The sequence below is a fragment of the Symphalangus syndactylus genome, chromosome 1 (genome assembly GCF_028878055.3).
Source record: "Symphalangus syndactylus isolate Jambi chromosome 1, NHGRI_mSymSyn1-v2.1_pri, whole genome shotgun sequence".
NCBI classification, from domain to species: domain Eukaryota; kingdom Metazoa; phylum Chordata; class Mammalia; order Primates; family Hylobatidae; genus Symphalangus; species Symphalangus syndactylus.
The window spans coordinates 113,001,062-113,014,928 of NC_072423.2; the positions used below are offsets into that span (position 1 = coordinate 113,001,062).

The 13,867-nt window shown below is 42.1% G+C and overlaps 1 protein-coding gene and 1 pseudogene across 47 annotated transcripts in view; both read left to right on the forward strand.

Annotated features, from left to right (window-relative positions):
* The window catches only part of MAP4 (microtubule associated protein 4), a 245,094-nt gene that overhangs the window by 127,797 nt on the left and 103,430 nt on the right, over positions 1-13,867 (forward strand). The gene's annotated exons all lie outside the window — the stretch shown is intronic.
* Positions 2,430-4,353, forward strand: LOC129491277 (vacuolar protein sorting-associated protein 26A-like; annotated as a pseudogene).

The following is a 13,867-nucleotide window of genomic DNA, read 5'->3' on the forward strand; positions in this document are numbered from 1 at the left end:
TGCTTTCATTTGCTTGCTCCCTGCAGCATATTCTTAAAAACATCTACAGTGGTCCTGTACATTGATCGTGCTGTTCTTTTGCACAGAACCCTCCAGTGGTTTCCCATCTCAAAGTAAAAGCCAAAGTCCTTATGAAATACCACAAGGCCCTATGATGTCCTTGTCATCTTTCTGACCAGATCTTTTCTTAGTTACCCCTTTACTTACTTTGCTTTGTGGTGTTCTTGCTACTGTTCCTTGAACAAGCCAGGTGGGCATCTGCCTTGAGCTCTGAGCACTAGCAGTTTTCTCTGCCTGGAATGTTCTTCCCTCTGATATATTCATGATTGACTCTTCACTTTCTCAATGAGTACTTCTCGACTATCTTTTTAAAAATTGCACCCCTTCTATTTTTTCATCCCACTGTTCTACTTGAATTTTCTTCGTGGCATTTGTCATGTCACTTTCTAATAATTTGTATGGTTTACTTATCTGCCTTTCCCCAGCAGAAGAAGATATTATAGAAACAAATTTTATGAGAGGGACAGGGCTTTTGTTTTGGTCACTGCTGTGGCCCAGCACCTAGAACACTGTCTGGTGGATAGTAGATCCTCTGTAGCTATTGAATGAATAATCTTCAATATCTATTTGCTTCCGGCCTCACATGGGAAAAGAAACTTAAAAACAAGACCAGATACTATTGCAATAATTCTTGCCAGGTTATTGGTACACATCTTTCTGGAAATGTGTTATCTGTCATGAATTTGTTTAAATTTTGAGGAAGCTGTGGATAGAGCACCTACTAGCTTTGATTTCTTAGGCAAGTTGTTTGCCCTCTTTGAGGCTAAGATTCTTGCTGTGTAAAAGGAGAGCTCTATAAAAATAGTTGTTTGCCTGAAGTGACAGAAATTATTTTCAGTGCTTTGCGACCTTGTTGAAGGGGTTAATATTTAAATATAAGATGATATTAGAATGATGATTAATGTTCACATAGAAAGTCCTTACAGTTCAACCCATTATATACTTTTGTTAATAAATCATTCTGTTTGACCATCAGCCGCTTTTCCTACTTAATTGGTTGTGTAACAGTATTTTAATTGGATGTAACTGGAGCATATCGGTCCATTGTGAAGCAGAAATGCTCTGTTTCTAGAGGACAAAACTGGAGGTGAAACTTCAAAAGTGAGCTCCAAGAGACTGAAAGAAGAGTTTTTTTTGTTTTGTTTCTTGTGAAAAAATTAGGACTCTCACTGCAAAAAACTGGCAAGCCTGGCCCTCCAGTGGGTTTTCAGCAATTTAAAATGAAATGAGAAGATGCAAAACTATGTCAACTGTAAACTTAACATTAGACTCCTTAGAGGTCTTCATTGAAGGATTTTGCTTTCTATTTAACAAATTAATATTTCTGGTCTTCAGTTTTTCTGTGTAAAGCGAACAGGCGTTCTGCTGTTTCTGCTGCTGCTATTAGTGCTGAGCAACAGAGATACAGTATGTTCTGCGGTAGGTGATAGCTTTTTAGACATTTAGAGATTAACATGTGCCTTCTGATTTATTTTCTTTGGGTTAAACATCTTTCATTTTTTCTTCTACTCTTTCCTATTATGTAGATTTATGCTGTTTTTAATGAGCAATATTTGGATCAGAGTCTATTCAGGAGACAGAAGCTACACCATACATTGAACAGAGAATTTACTACAGGGGTAATGAGAACTCTAAAGAATACAGGAATGACAGATACAGGGAATAGTCACTACCCTTAGGGCTGGGGCAGAGTACACAAAGAAATAACAAATTTGGAAAAGTATCCTCCCCCCACCCCCAAAGCTGATTGCATATCTTGGAGGAAGTCTCCATTTGGTAGTAAAGATATTTGCTGAGTTGTTGCAGGTCAGGGTGATGTGGGGCAAACAAGCCCCCACACTGGGGCTTAACACAGGAGGGTTCTTGGCTTTGCCAGGAAAGAATTTAAGGGTGAGCCAGTAGTGAGAGAAAGAAACTTTTATTTAACCAGTGCTGCTTCTTGCTGAGCAGGGCTAACCCATAGGCAGTGTGCCCAGAATCGGTATCTGTGGGCTGCTAGCTAGCTGTTTATATCTGTTATTAATTATATGCTAATTAAGAGGCAGGTTATTTAGAACTTTCTGGAAAAGGGGCTGGAAGTTTCTGGAATCCAATAAGGTAACTTCTAGGCTGTTGCCATGGCATTTGTAAACTGCCATGGCACTGGTAGGAGTGTCTTTATGCTAATAAACCATGAGGGCAACTAGAGGTTACTTTTGTCAGCATCTGCTGGTTTCAGCCAGATCTTGTTCCAATCAGCAGGGTACGACAGGAAATTAAGGCCTGCTGATCTCCTACCTCAAAGGTAGTTAAACAGGAAGCTGTACTTGGGGGTGCTACGGCATCACCAGCAAGCCTGTTTGAGGCACTGGTGGAACTTGCCTGGGAAGATGTCCGTGAGAGTGCCCACTAAAGCTTGTTGGGATGAGCACCATGGGGTGTTCCGCACACCAGCAGAGCACCATGGAAGTAAGAAGATGTAAAAGCACACTAGAACCAGGAAGAGAAACCCTTTCCTTCCATGCCTTCTGCTAAACTTAGTGTCATCATGCCAGCTGTCTAGGAAGAAATGTTTACATTATTACAAGCAGGGCAATGAAAGGTAGATTTGGAATTGAGAGGCAATATATTGATTACTTGCATAGCCTATTATTTTGGCTACTTAGCTTCCATATGCACTTTACACACATTTGAGCTCCCATATAACAGTGAAACTCTTATGTTTCTACCTAACAAGATACAGCTATGTCAGAGGGTGAAACTCTCACCGTTGTTCTAAAATGAGGAATGAGGACATGCTCAGCCCCATAGTCATTGTATCCATTGCTGGCTATATTTTTGTTTGTTTGTTTGTTTTTAATAGAGTTGGGATTTTGCTGTGTTGCCCAGGCTAGTCTCAAACTCCTGAGCTCAAGCAATCCTCTGGCCTCAGCCTCCCAATGTCCTGGGATTATAGGTGTGAGCCACTGTGCCTGGCCTGCTGGCTGTTTATCAGTCCTCAAATAGAAGTTCCAGCGGCAGAGGGCCAAGGTCATGTGATGGGAGCCGGGGGCTTGGAGTTCTGAGGGAAGAGGAGTGAAGTATTGGGGGATGTGGCAGTATCACTGACAGTGAGGTTTTTTGGAGGCTTTTTTGGTCCGATTTGTGAGATTGACATTGTCCTTAATGATCAGGAAACAAAGAAAATGGCAGAAGTGAAAACTGAAAATGGCAAAGTAGAAAAACACTATCTCCTCTATGATGGAGAATCTGTTTCAGGAAAGGTGAAAGAGTCTAGAAAGAGGCTAGAGCACCACAACATTAGAATTGAATTTGTAAGTCAAATTGAACTTTTCTGTGATAAGAATAATATTCAAGAGTTTGTAAACCTAGTGGAAGAACTAGCCTTACCTGGAGAACTGACTCAGAAGTTGTGATTTTGGATTTATACATGTTGAAAAGTCATGAGAATCTTATATTGGTGCTAATGTCCTCTTGATGTATTGAAGTGTTAGTAGTAAGAAGACTGACAGACTTGGTAAAAAGAATGTGATCTTACTGTTCACCAACTTGCCAGCTATCCTGATGGAAGTGGGCATTGAAGATTGTCTACATACAGAATTTGAGGCCGGGCGCGGTGGCTCACGTTTGTAATCCCAGCACTTTGGGAGGCTGAGGCGGGCGGATCACGAGGTCAGGAGATCGAGACCACGATGAAACCCCGTCTCTACTAAAAAATACAAAAAAATTAGCTGGGCATGGTGGCGGGCGCCTGTAGTCCCAGCTACTCTGAGAGGCTGAGGCAGGAGAATGGCGTGAACCCGGGAGGCTGAGCTTGCAGTGAGCCAAGATTGCGCCACTGCACTCCAGCCTGGGCGACAGAGTGAGACTCCGTCTCAAAAAAAAAAAAAAAAAAAAAAGATTGTCTACATATAGAATTTGAATATAATGAAGTATCATTTAAAGGATGTGACTGTTACAAAAATTTACCTCTTATAAGTAAGAATAAAAATACAACATATGGGGTTACAAATGATCAATAGGACTATTGTTAGCAGGATATGACCTAACTCCAACAATGAAAGTTATGAACAAAAAAGTTTCAGTAAGGTACTTTTTGAATTTAGCGCCTGTTGATGAGGAAGACAGAGGGTACTTTAGGCAGCAGATCATTTTATGGAGAAAAGCTCCTGAAAAACTGAGGAAACAGAATAAACTTTTACCAGTGATTTGAACCTCCAGAATCACAAGCATCTGCTGAATATCCTGAAATATACTGAATAGGATGAAAAAAGAAAAACAAAACTATAATCATTAAGTTAAACAGGTTAAAGATGGCTGCAGCATGTGGAGGGGCAAAATGGCCATAACTCTGCCCGGGCGTGGTGGCTCACGCCTGTAATCCCAGCACTTTGGGAGGCGAGGCAGGCGGATCACTTGATATCCCAAATTCAAGACCAGCCTGGCCAACATGATGAAACCCTGTCTCTACTAAAAATACAAAAAGTTAGCTGGGCATGGTGGTGCATGCCTGTAATCCCAGTTACTTGGGAGGCTGAGGCAGGAGAATTGCTTGAACCCAGGAGGCAGAGGTTTCATTGAACCAAGATCACAGCACTGCACTCCAGCCTGGGCAACAGAGCAAGACTCCATCTCAAAAAAATAAAAAATGGCCAAAACTCCATTTATATTCATCTTCCTTTATCTTACAGCGCTACATTTATTTCATGATATAGCAAAATGTTCTTCATGTATATACATTTTTTTTTTAATTTTTTTTTTTATTATACTTTAGGGTTTTAGGGTACATGTGCACAATGTGCAGGTTTGTTACATATGTATCCATGTGCCATGTTGATTTCCTGCACCCATTAACTCGTCATTTAGCATTAGATATATCTCCTAATGCTGTCCCTCCCCCCTCCCCCCACCCCACAACAGTCCCCGGAGCGTGATGTTCCCCTTCCTGTGTCCATGAGTTCTCATTGTTTTTTTTTTTTTTTTTTTGAGATGGAGTCTTACTTTGTCGCCCAGGCTGGAATGCAGTGGCACGATCTTGGCTCACTGCAAGCTTCACCTCCCGGGTTCACGCCATTCTCCTGCCTCAGCCTCCCGAGTAGCTGGGACTGCAGGCTCTTGCCACCATGCCCAGCTACTTTCTTTTTGTATTTTTAGTAGAGACGGGGTTTCACTGTGTTAGCCAGGATGGTCTCGATCTCCTGACCTCGTGATCTGCCCACCTCGGCCTCCCAAAGTGCTGGGATTACAGACGTGAGCCACCGCGCCCAGCCACATTTTTTTTTTTTTCTTGAAAATCACTCTTTTGCCCAGGCTGGAGTGCAATGGCACCATCTTGGCTCACTGCAACCGCTGCCTCCCATGTTCAAGCGATTCTCCTGCCTCTCAGCCTCCCAAGTAGCTGGGACCACAGGTGTGTGCCACCACGCGTGGCTGATTTTTATACTTTTAGTAGAGACAAGGGTTCTCCAGGCTAGTCTCGAACTCCTGACCTCAGGTGATCCACCCGCTTGGCCGCCAAAAGTGCTGGGATTACAGGTGTGTGAGTCACCATGCCCGGCCACCTTCATGTATATACATTTTTAAAAGTGCTTTCTTTGAAATGCTCAAATTTTCTTAAACTGCCTTTTTTTTTTTACTGCACACTTTGAGATAAGCATTCAGATATGCATCAGCATAAGCGTTAAAGATTTTCATGTGGAAGAAAACAAAGTTTCACTGACTAGTTTGTTACCAAAAGTTGTATTATAAATCTAATTTCAAGCCGGGTGCGGTGGCTCATGCCTGTAATTTCAGCACTTTGGGAGGCCGAGTTGGGTGGATCATGAGGTCAAGAGATCAAGACCATCCTGGCCAACATGGTGAAACCCCGTCTCTGCTAAAAATACAAAAATTAGCCAGGTGTGGTGGCACACGCCTATAGTCCCAGCTACTTGGGAAGCTGAGGCAGGAGAATTGCTTGAACTCGGGAGGCGGAGGTTGCAGTGAGCTGAGATCTTGCCACTGCACTCCAGCCTGATGACAGAGTGAGATTTGGTCTCAAAAAAAAAAAAAAAAAAAATTAGCTGGGTGTGGTGCACACCCCTGTAATCCCAACTACTCAGGAGGCTGAGGCAAGAGAATCACTTGAACCTGGGAGGCGGAGGTTTCAGTGAGCCAAGATCGCACTACTGCACTCCAGCCTGGGCAACAGAGTGAGACTCGGTCTCAAAGAAACAAAACTAAACTGAACTAATTCCAACTTAATAATAATGGGAAGAAGGAAGGAAGAAAATGGTTAGAATATACAAATAAATACCAAATATAACAAAGAGAAAGTTCATCATTCTCATTTCTGTGATTAGTAATGAGGCCATAGTTGATATCTAGGCTTCTTTCTTCAGTTACCTGTTTCATGTTTCCCTTGCCCTCAGCACGAGCCTCAGCTGGTTGAGGTTCTTTACCTGGTGAAATGACTCAAATTTTTATTCCCTCATTAGTCCAGTCCTTTTTTGGTTGCTGTAGTTTTCCATTAATCTTTATTTTTGGCATGGAAGTATTAAGAGGTGCCTTAGATAATCCCTTGGGTTTCAGACATAGTCCTCCTTGCTTTCACTGTGTAGCAGCAACCCAGTTTCCCCTTGACAATTCGGCTCAATCTTTCCCAACCAGTAGGTTCAGCCTGTCGGTTCAGTGGTGTAAGGAGTCCCAAGTAGCCAAGTGGCAGTCTCATCTTCTGATGCAATTGAACCATTGTTGTGTATGCTAGTAGATATATTTCCTGCTTAGAGACTAACATTTCCAAGCCAGCAGAACTCAGTTGTTAGGAGTGAAAGCAAATATTCAGTGATTGCTAGATATAATAGTGAGTGGAGCCGCACACACTTCTATCCTTTGATTCCCAGACCTGTATATTCTGATTGTGGGAGGAGACAGCACCATGTAGGGGGTCTCTGATTGAAATCATTACCCCATCCTTTCGGGATGCTGTCTCCCTGAAACTGTAACTTAGTCTTCAGTAATCAATTCCCTATTTTAATTAGGCCAACCATTCTGTGTGATAGGGTGTGACAACACCAGTTAAGTCCATGGACATGAACCCATTTCTGCATTTCTTTACTATGAAATGACTTTCTTGGTCAGGAGCAATGCTGTGTGGGCTTGACACGGTGGCATATGCCTGTGACCCCAGCACTTTGGGAGGCCAACGCAGGAGGATCACTTGAGCCAAGGAGTTTGAGACCAGCCTGGGTAACATAGTGAGACCTTGTCTCTATTTTAAAAATATATATTTTTTTTGGCCAGGCGTGGTGGCTCACACCTGTAATCCCAGCACTTTGGGAGGCCGAGGCGGGCAGATTGCCTGAGGTTAGGAGTTCAAGACCAGCCTGGCTAACATGGTGAAACCCCATCTCTACTAAAAATTTTAAAAAAATTAGCCGGGCATGGTGGCACATGCCTGTAGTCCCAGCTACTTGGGAGGCTGAGGCGGGAGAATCGCTTGAACCCAGGAGGCAGAGGTTGCAGTGAGCCAAGATCACACCACTGCACTCCAGACTGGGCGACAGAGGGAGACCTCGTCTCAAAAAAAGAAGCAGCCACAACGCTGTGTGGAATGTCATGGTGGTAGATTGGGCACTTCTATATAAGTTCATGGATGGTGGAACTGACAAAAACATTATAGGCAGAGAAGGCAAATCTGTATCCAGAATACATGTCTATTCTAGTGAGGACAAATCTCTTCCCTCACCCTGCCCTTATTCCCCATAATAGAAGTCCAGCGTAATCAACTTGCCACCAGGTGGTTAGTTAGTTTTTGGGAAATGGTGCATATTCAGGGCTCAGAGCTAGTCTGTGCCATTAACAGATTAGACATTTAGCAGTAGCTTTAGTCAGGTCAGCCCTGTTTAGGGGAAGATCATGTTGTTGAGCCCATACACAGCCTTCATGATCATTTTTTCCATGGGTTTTATTGAGCAAGCACTCTGGTAGCTATGGAAAGTGTCTAACATTGATATTCATGAAGTACATCATTTTGTCAACTTGCTTATTAAGAGCCTCCTCTACAGTGAATGCAAATGATTATTCACATGGGACACAAATATCTTCACAGTCTGTGCCTGTTCTGAGAGTTTCATCTGCATATCTTTCCCCAAGATTTCCTTGTCACCATTTCCTTCCAAGTTCCTAACTAGCCAACAAAATCTTTAATAATTATTCATAAATGAGTATAAATCTCTGCTTCTGATCATGTCTTACCTCAGGCAAAAGGGAAAACCAAATATACCCCTCAAAGTTCTGCCCTCTGAAGGGAAGATTTTTCTTCATCACTGCCCTTCAGTCCTATCTCTTTAAATGGGGCTGTAGTGCTGCAGCTGTCCACTTTTGGGTGATACTGGCATGTTGTGCAGAGCTGTGTGTAAACCAGACTTGAGTTTTTTCTTTCCCCAGTCAGCTGGTCATATGGAGCTCTCAGGAGGCCATTGACTTGGATTGAGGGAGAGGAAGCAATGCCACAGGACTCAATGCTGAAGTCTGAGCTACCTACTGTGTAACTTACTCATATTTCTGGACCTGCTTGAAATTTTTTTTTTTTTTACGTATTTTTCACTTGATGATAGATCGTGCTGCACATGCCAAGCTAGACTGCATAGGTTGGATAACATCTAGTTCCTGATGAGAAGCTCAGGACACGTGGTTGCATTATGTCCCATGGTTAGGCATTTGGTCTCTGCCAAGACCCAATAGCAAGCCTGAAACTATTTTTTGAAAGGTGAATAACTTTCTGCAAAAGAGGGCATAGATTTTCTCAAAATTCTAGAAGTCTGGGCAGTGATTCTCTTATTCTTGCTTGCTAAAGACTCCATTCAGCATCCCTATTTGCCAAGGACACTTCAAGTATCATTGGATCTGCCGGATCATAAGGCCTAAATGGCAGAGCAGCTTGAACCACAACTTGAACTTGCTATAGAATCTTCTCTTGCTCTGAAACCCACTCTAAACTGTCAGCCTTGTAGGTAACTTTGTAGCTGGGTTGAAGCCTACCAAACATTGTACCCTCTTTTTCATTGTTGGTGATGTTAATTAGAGCAACTTAATCACCTTGGAAGGGAAATTTTGACATGTTTTGAGCAATTGAATCCTGACATTTCATTGCTGCAGTGGGTCTCTGAATTTTTGTAGGGTTTATCTCACGTCAACTAGTTTGTATATGTCTTACTAAAGCATCTAACGTATTTGCTACTTGCTATTTATCAGACCCAATTAGCATAATGTCAGTATAGTTGACTAGTGTGTGTGTGTGTGTGTGTGTGTGTGTGTGTGTGTGTGTGTGTGCGTGCTTATTTATTTATTTTTTTTGGAATGTCACGCTATCAAGATCTCTGTGGGCTACATTATGGTAGGAGAATGGCGTAGCCCTGAGGCTAGACTCATAGGCACGTAAAAGGCAGGTAAAAGCAATGTGCTTCTGGTGGTTCTTGCAGATTTGTATGAAGAAAAAGGCATTATTCAGGTTAATAGCAGTATACCAAGTGCCGTGACCCATGTTGATTTGCTCCAGTAAAGATGCTATATCTGGGGCATCAGCTGCAATTGGAATCATCACTAGATTAAGTTTATGATAGTCCACGAGTTTATGATAGTCACTAAGATCCATCTGACTTCTGCACAGGACAAACTGGCAAGTTAAATCAAGATATAATAGGTATCACTACCCTGTTTCTTTCAAGTCTTTTGATGGTGGCATTAAGCTCTTTAATTCTTGAGATGTGGTATTGCTTCTGGCTTAATATCTTAGTTGGGAGGGGAAGTTCTAGGGGCTTCCATTTAGCCCTTACTATTAAAATGACTCATCAGTTGGGTCAGAAAGCCAATATGGGAGTTCTGCCAATAGCCAAGTATGTCTGTTCCAAGTATTTATTCAGGAACTGAGGAGATAACAACAAAGTAGGTCCATTGTACTATGGGGTCCACTGTGAGGTGGACTTGAGCTAGGCATTTCATCTATTACCTGACCACCGTCAGCACTCACTTTGACTGATAGGCCACAGTAGCATTTTGAGTCCCCAGGAATTAGTAATCCCTGAAAGGTCTGGGTATTTCCTTTTCTCTAATCCATAGTCACTCTAGTAAATGGCCTTTGGGGAAGCTTGGATGAGGATTTACAGTATGTACTTGTACTTGTGGGAACACTACAGGTTATTCCTCAGGGGACCTGGGCTTGTTAATTGACTTGGGTCTGGAAATTAGATGAGAGGTCAAAACTTTTCTAGTCAGGTTTTTACTACCAGAGCTGGAGTTTTTTTTCAGTTGTGCAGATGAATCTTTTTTGGTAGGCTGCTTGTGGAATACTGTGATCAATTACTGCCAAAGATCCTGGTGGGCCAAGGTGTTCTGATTACCAATACAACTCTACTGTCTTTATAGTAGATGTTCCCACCTTGTCTTTGGTGATTACATGCTGCTACTTGGCCTCTGTTATTCTAGGATCCCGTTACCCCTTTAGATCAGGGAACCCACTTAGTGGTGGCATTTTCCATGGCCATACCTGGGAGTTGTGACAGAGACCTTAGGGACTGTAAAACCTAAAATGTTTATCTGTGGCCCTTTATAAATAAAGTTTGCCAACCCATGTCTAGGGGAACAGGGACACACTGCAAAGGGGAGCAACCACAGAGCTTTTCAAGGATGAAGGTGATCCCCTCACTAATGCATTTCTGTTTTGTTGTTGTTGTTGTTGTTGTTGTTTTTGAGACAGAGTCTCACTCTGTCACCCAGGCTGGAGTACAGTGGCACAATCTTGGCTAACTGCAACCTCTGCCTCCTGGGTTCAAGTAATTCTCATGCCTCAGCCTCCCAAGTAGCTGAGATTACAGTTGTGCACCACCACACCTGGCTAATTTTTGTATTTTTAGTATAGTCAGGGTTTCACCATGTTGGCCAGGCTGGTCTTGAACTCCTGGCCTCAAGTGATCCACCTGGCTCGGCCTCCCAAAGTGCTTGGATTATAGGGGTGAGCCACCATGCCCAGCCTCACGAATGGATTTCTCAATGCCTGAGTGAAAGGATTATCTTCCGGGCTTTTTTGTGCAACATAGGTTACACGTGAAAAATCCGTTCCAGCATTTCTGTCTCCCTAAGTTTTTGAATTGCCTCTTCTACATCTTGCTAGGGAAACTTTGACATCTCTACCTCATTAAACATAATGGACTCTTTTTTAAAAAAAGTTTTATTTATTTATTTAGAGACAGGGTCTCACTCAGTCACTCAGGCTGGACTGCAGTGGCGTGATCATAGCTCACTGTAACTTCGAACTGCTAGGCTCAAGTAGTCTTCCTACCTCAGCCTCCTGAGTAGCTGGGATTACAGGAATGCGCCACTGTGCCTGGTTAATTTTTTATTTTTTGTGGAGATGGGGTCTCTGTATGTTGCTCATTCTAGTCTTGAACTCCTGGGCTCAAGCCTCCTACCTTGGCCCCCCTGCTGAGATTGCAGGTGTGAACTGCACCCAGTCCTTTTGTTGTTGTTTTGTGGTTTTTTTGGTAAGTTTTTAAAATCCTGTTTATTGAAGCATGAATTTACATTCAGTAAAATTCACCCTAAGATTTGACAAATGCATAGTCATACCATACTCAAGATGCAGAACCATTGTAAAATCACTCTAACAATTCCCCCTGCCCCTTTGCAGTCAAACCCTTTTTGATCCCAAGGAACTAATTGACCTGTTTTTCTGTCGAAAGTGTCAAATTTAATCACTAAAATGACCTACAGTACCATGGAAAAATATGTAAGCATATAAATTACACAAACCAATTTTTTTTGTATTTTATTTATTTTTCGAGACGGAGTCTTGCTCTGTCACTCAAGCTAGAGTGTAGTGGTGCGATCTCAGCTCACTACAACCTCCGCCTCGAAAGTTCAAGTGATTTTTCTGCCTCAGCCTCCCAAGTAGTTGGGACTACAAGCGCGTGCCGCCACACTCGACCAATTTTTGTATTTTTTAGTAGAGACGGAGTTTCACCATATTGGCCAGGCTGGTCTCGAACTCCTGACCTTGCGATCTGACCAATTTTTTAAAAAGTGAGATACTTTAAAACGTTTCTTTAGCATACCAACAAAAAAATGAAGGTAGCATTGCATTTTACTACAGATGTGCAGATATTCATTAAAGTTCACCATTGTCATATATATGGCTCAACAGTAATATTTAAGAATATGCTGTAAAATAACAATCTTTAGAGTCAAAAGAATGTAATTTTAAAACCTTTACAAGTTAAAGCAGTTTATAAAGTTGTCTTAATTGTAAAATAGCTAATCTAGTTACAATTAATGTGTTCCAAAACTGACCTACTTGAAAAACTAGTCTTATATATTTGTTGAGTATGTGAAGCATGATTAGGTCTTACTATTTGGTATTAACACTGTCAAGTTACAGACCACAGCTGGTTCATAGAAAAACTATTTTAAATAATGGAATTGAATTCTATAGAAATTTTCTACAAGACCAACTCAGCTATGGGGAGAAACACGAAACTGTCAGGTGAATATTCCTACAGATGATTGGGGCCACCTCAGAATTCACCCCTGCTACCGCTATGAAAGGGACCAAAAAAACAAAAAAAGCAACCTCTATTCTATAGATACTAAAGGTTACATATTCAAATATATCTCATCTACTTGGAAAAGCTTCACTGATTCTTTCAAGCGCCAGACCTTAAATTCATCAGCATCTTGAAATTCCACCAAGCCCAGTCATGTGCCACAGCTGAAATTTGTTTTTGTTTTTTTTTTTAAACATAATTTACTCGAGTCTAAAATTTCAGTCAACCAATGAAGTGAACTGTTAGAGCCATCTCCAGCTATATGATCTACTCCCACACATGTTCTGAAGGTTTTTGCCAGCATATTATTGCCACGATCTTGCATGTCCTGGATTACTAGCATCCCCTTTCCCGTTGGCAAGGTGCTTAGCACTGCACTTAAACCCAAGAATGCCACCAAACCAATTTCTAAATCCCATGTTTTTAAGTCCATCCTCTGAGATCACCCTAGTTTTTGTACCAGTTATGGGTCAGGGTTCAGTCTGGAAACAGAAATATTGCAATTTGAACAAGGGAAAGTTAACATAAAGAATTATTAACTAGTAATAGATTAACCATTAAAGGGTAAAGAGAACTCTGAAAGATGTAGGTGCATCAGCTATAGGAGCAGCTATTCCCTCTGTGCCTGAGGCAGAGTATGAAAGAAAGAGACAGATTGGAGAGAGAGCCTACCCAAGGCTGAGATTCAGACCTTTCGAAGAAGGTAAAGCTGTAGTCTGTTGCAGTTTGAAGTTCCTGAGGATGGCACCAGCCGAGGGTTAAAAGCAAGAGTATTGTTTGCTGGAGTGCCAACAAAACTGTCTAGGAAGCTGCTCTGGGTGGTGCTGTTGAAAATCACTGGGAAGTTAGCTGGGGTGACTGGAACTCACCTGAAGCCACTTATGTGGTATCACTAAAACTGGTGGGTGAGCACCGCTGGGTGTCCCACGCATCACATGAGGCCACGGGAGAAAGAAGAGAAGAAAACACAGTGAACCAGGAGGAAATCCTCTTCCTCCTATAGTATTCCTCCAGTGCTTGCTATTGGCATAAGAAAAACACTCGAAGAGTCCAGCTTCATTATTGCAAAGCAGAGCAGTAAAGTGTAGATTTGGAACTGAAAGGCAATAAATTGATAACTAATATAGCGTCCCTCTTAACCTATGCCTAGAATGGAATTCAATTTCCAGATGTAGTTTAGCCAGCATAAGTAGAGCAGGATACCTACCTCACCCCGCATCATTCCTGGTACTATGTTGTTGATGTTGCTT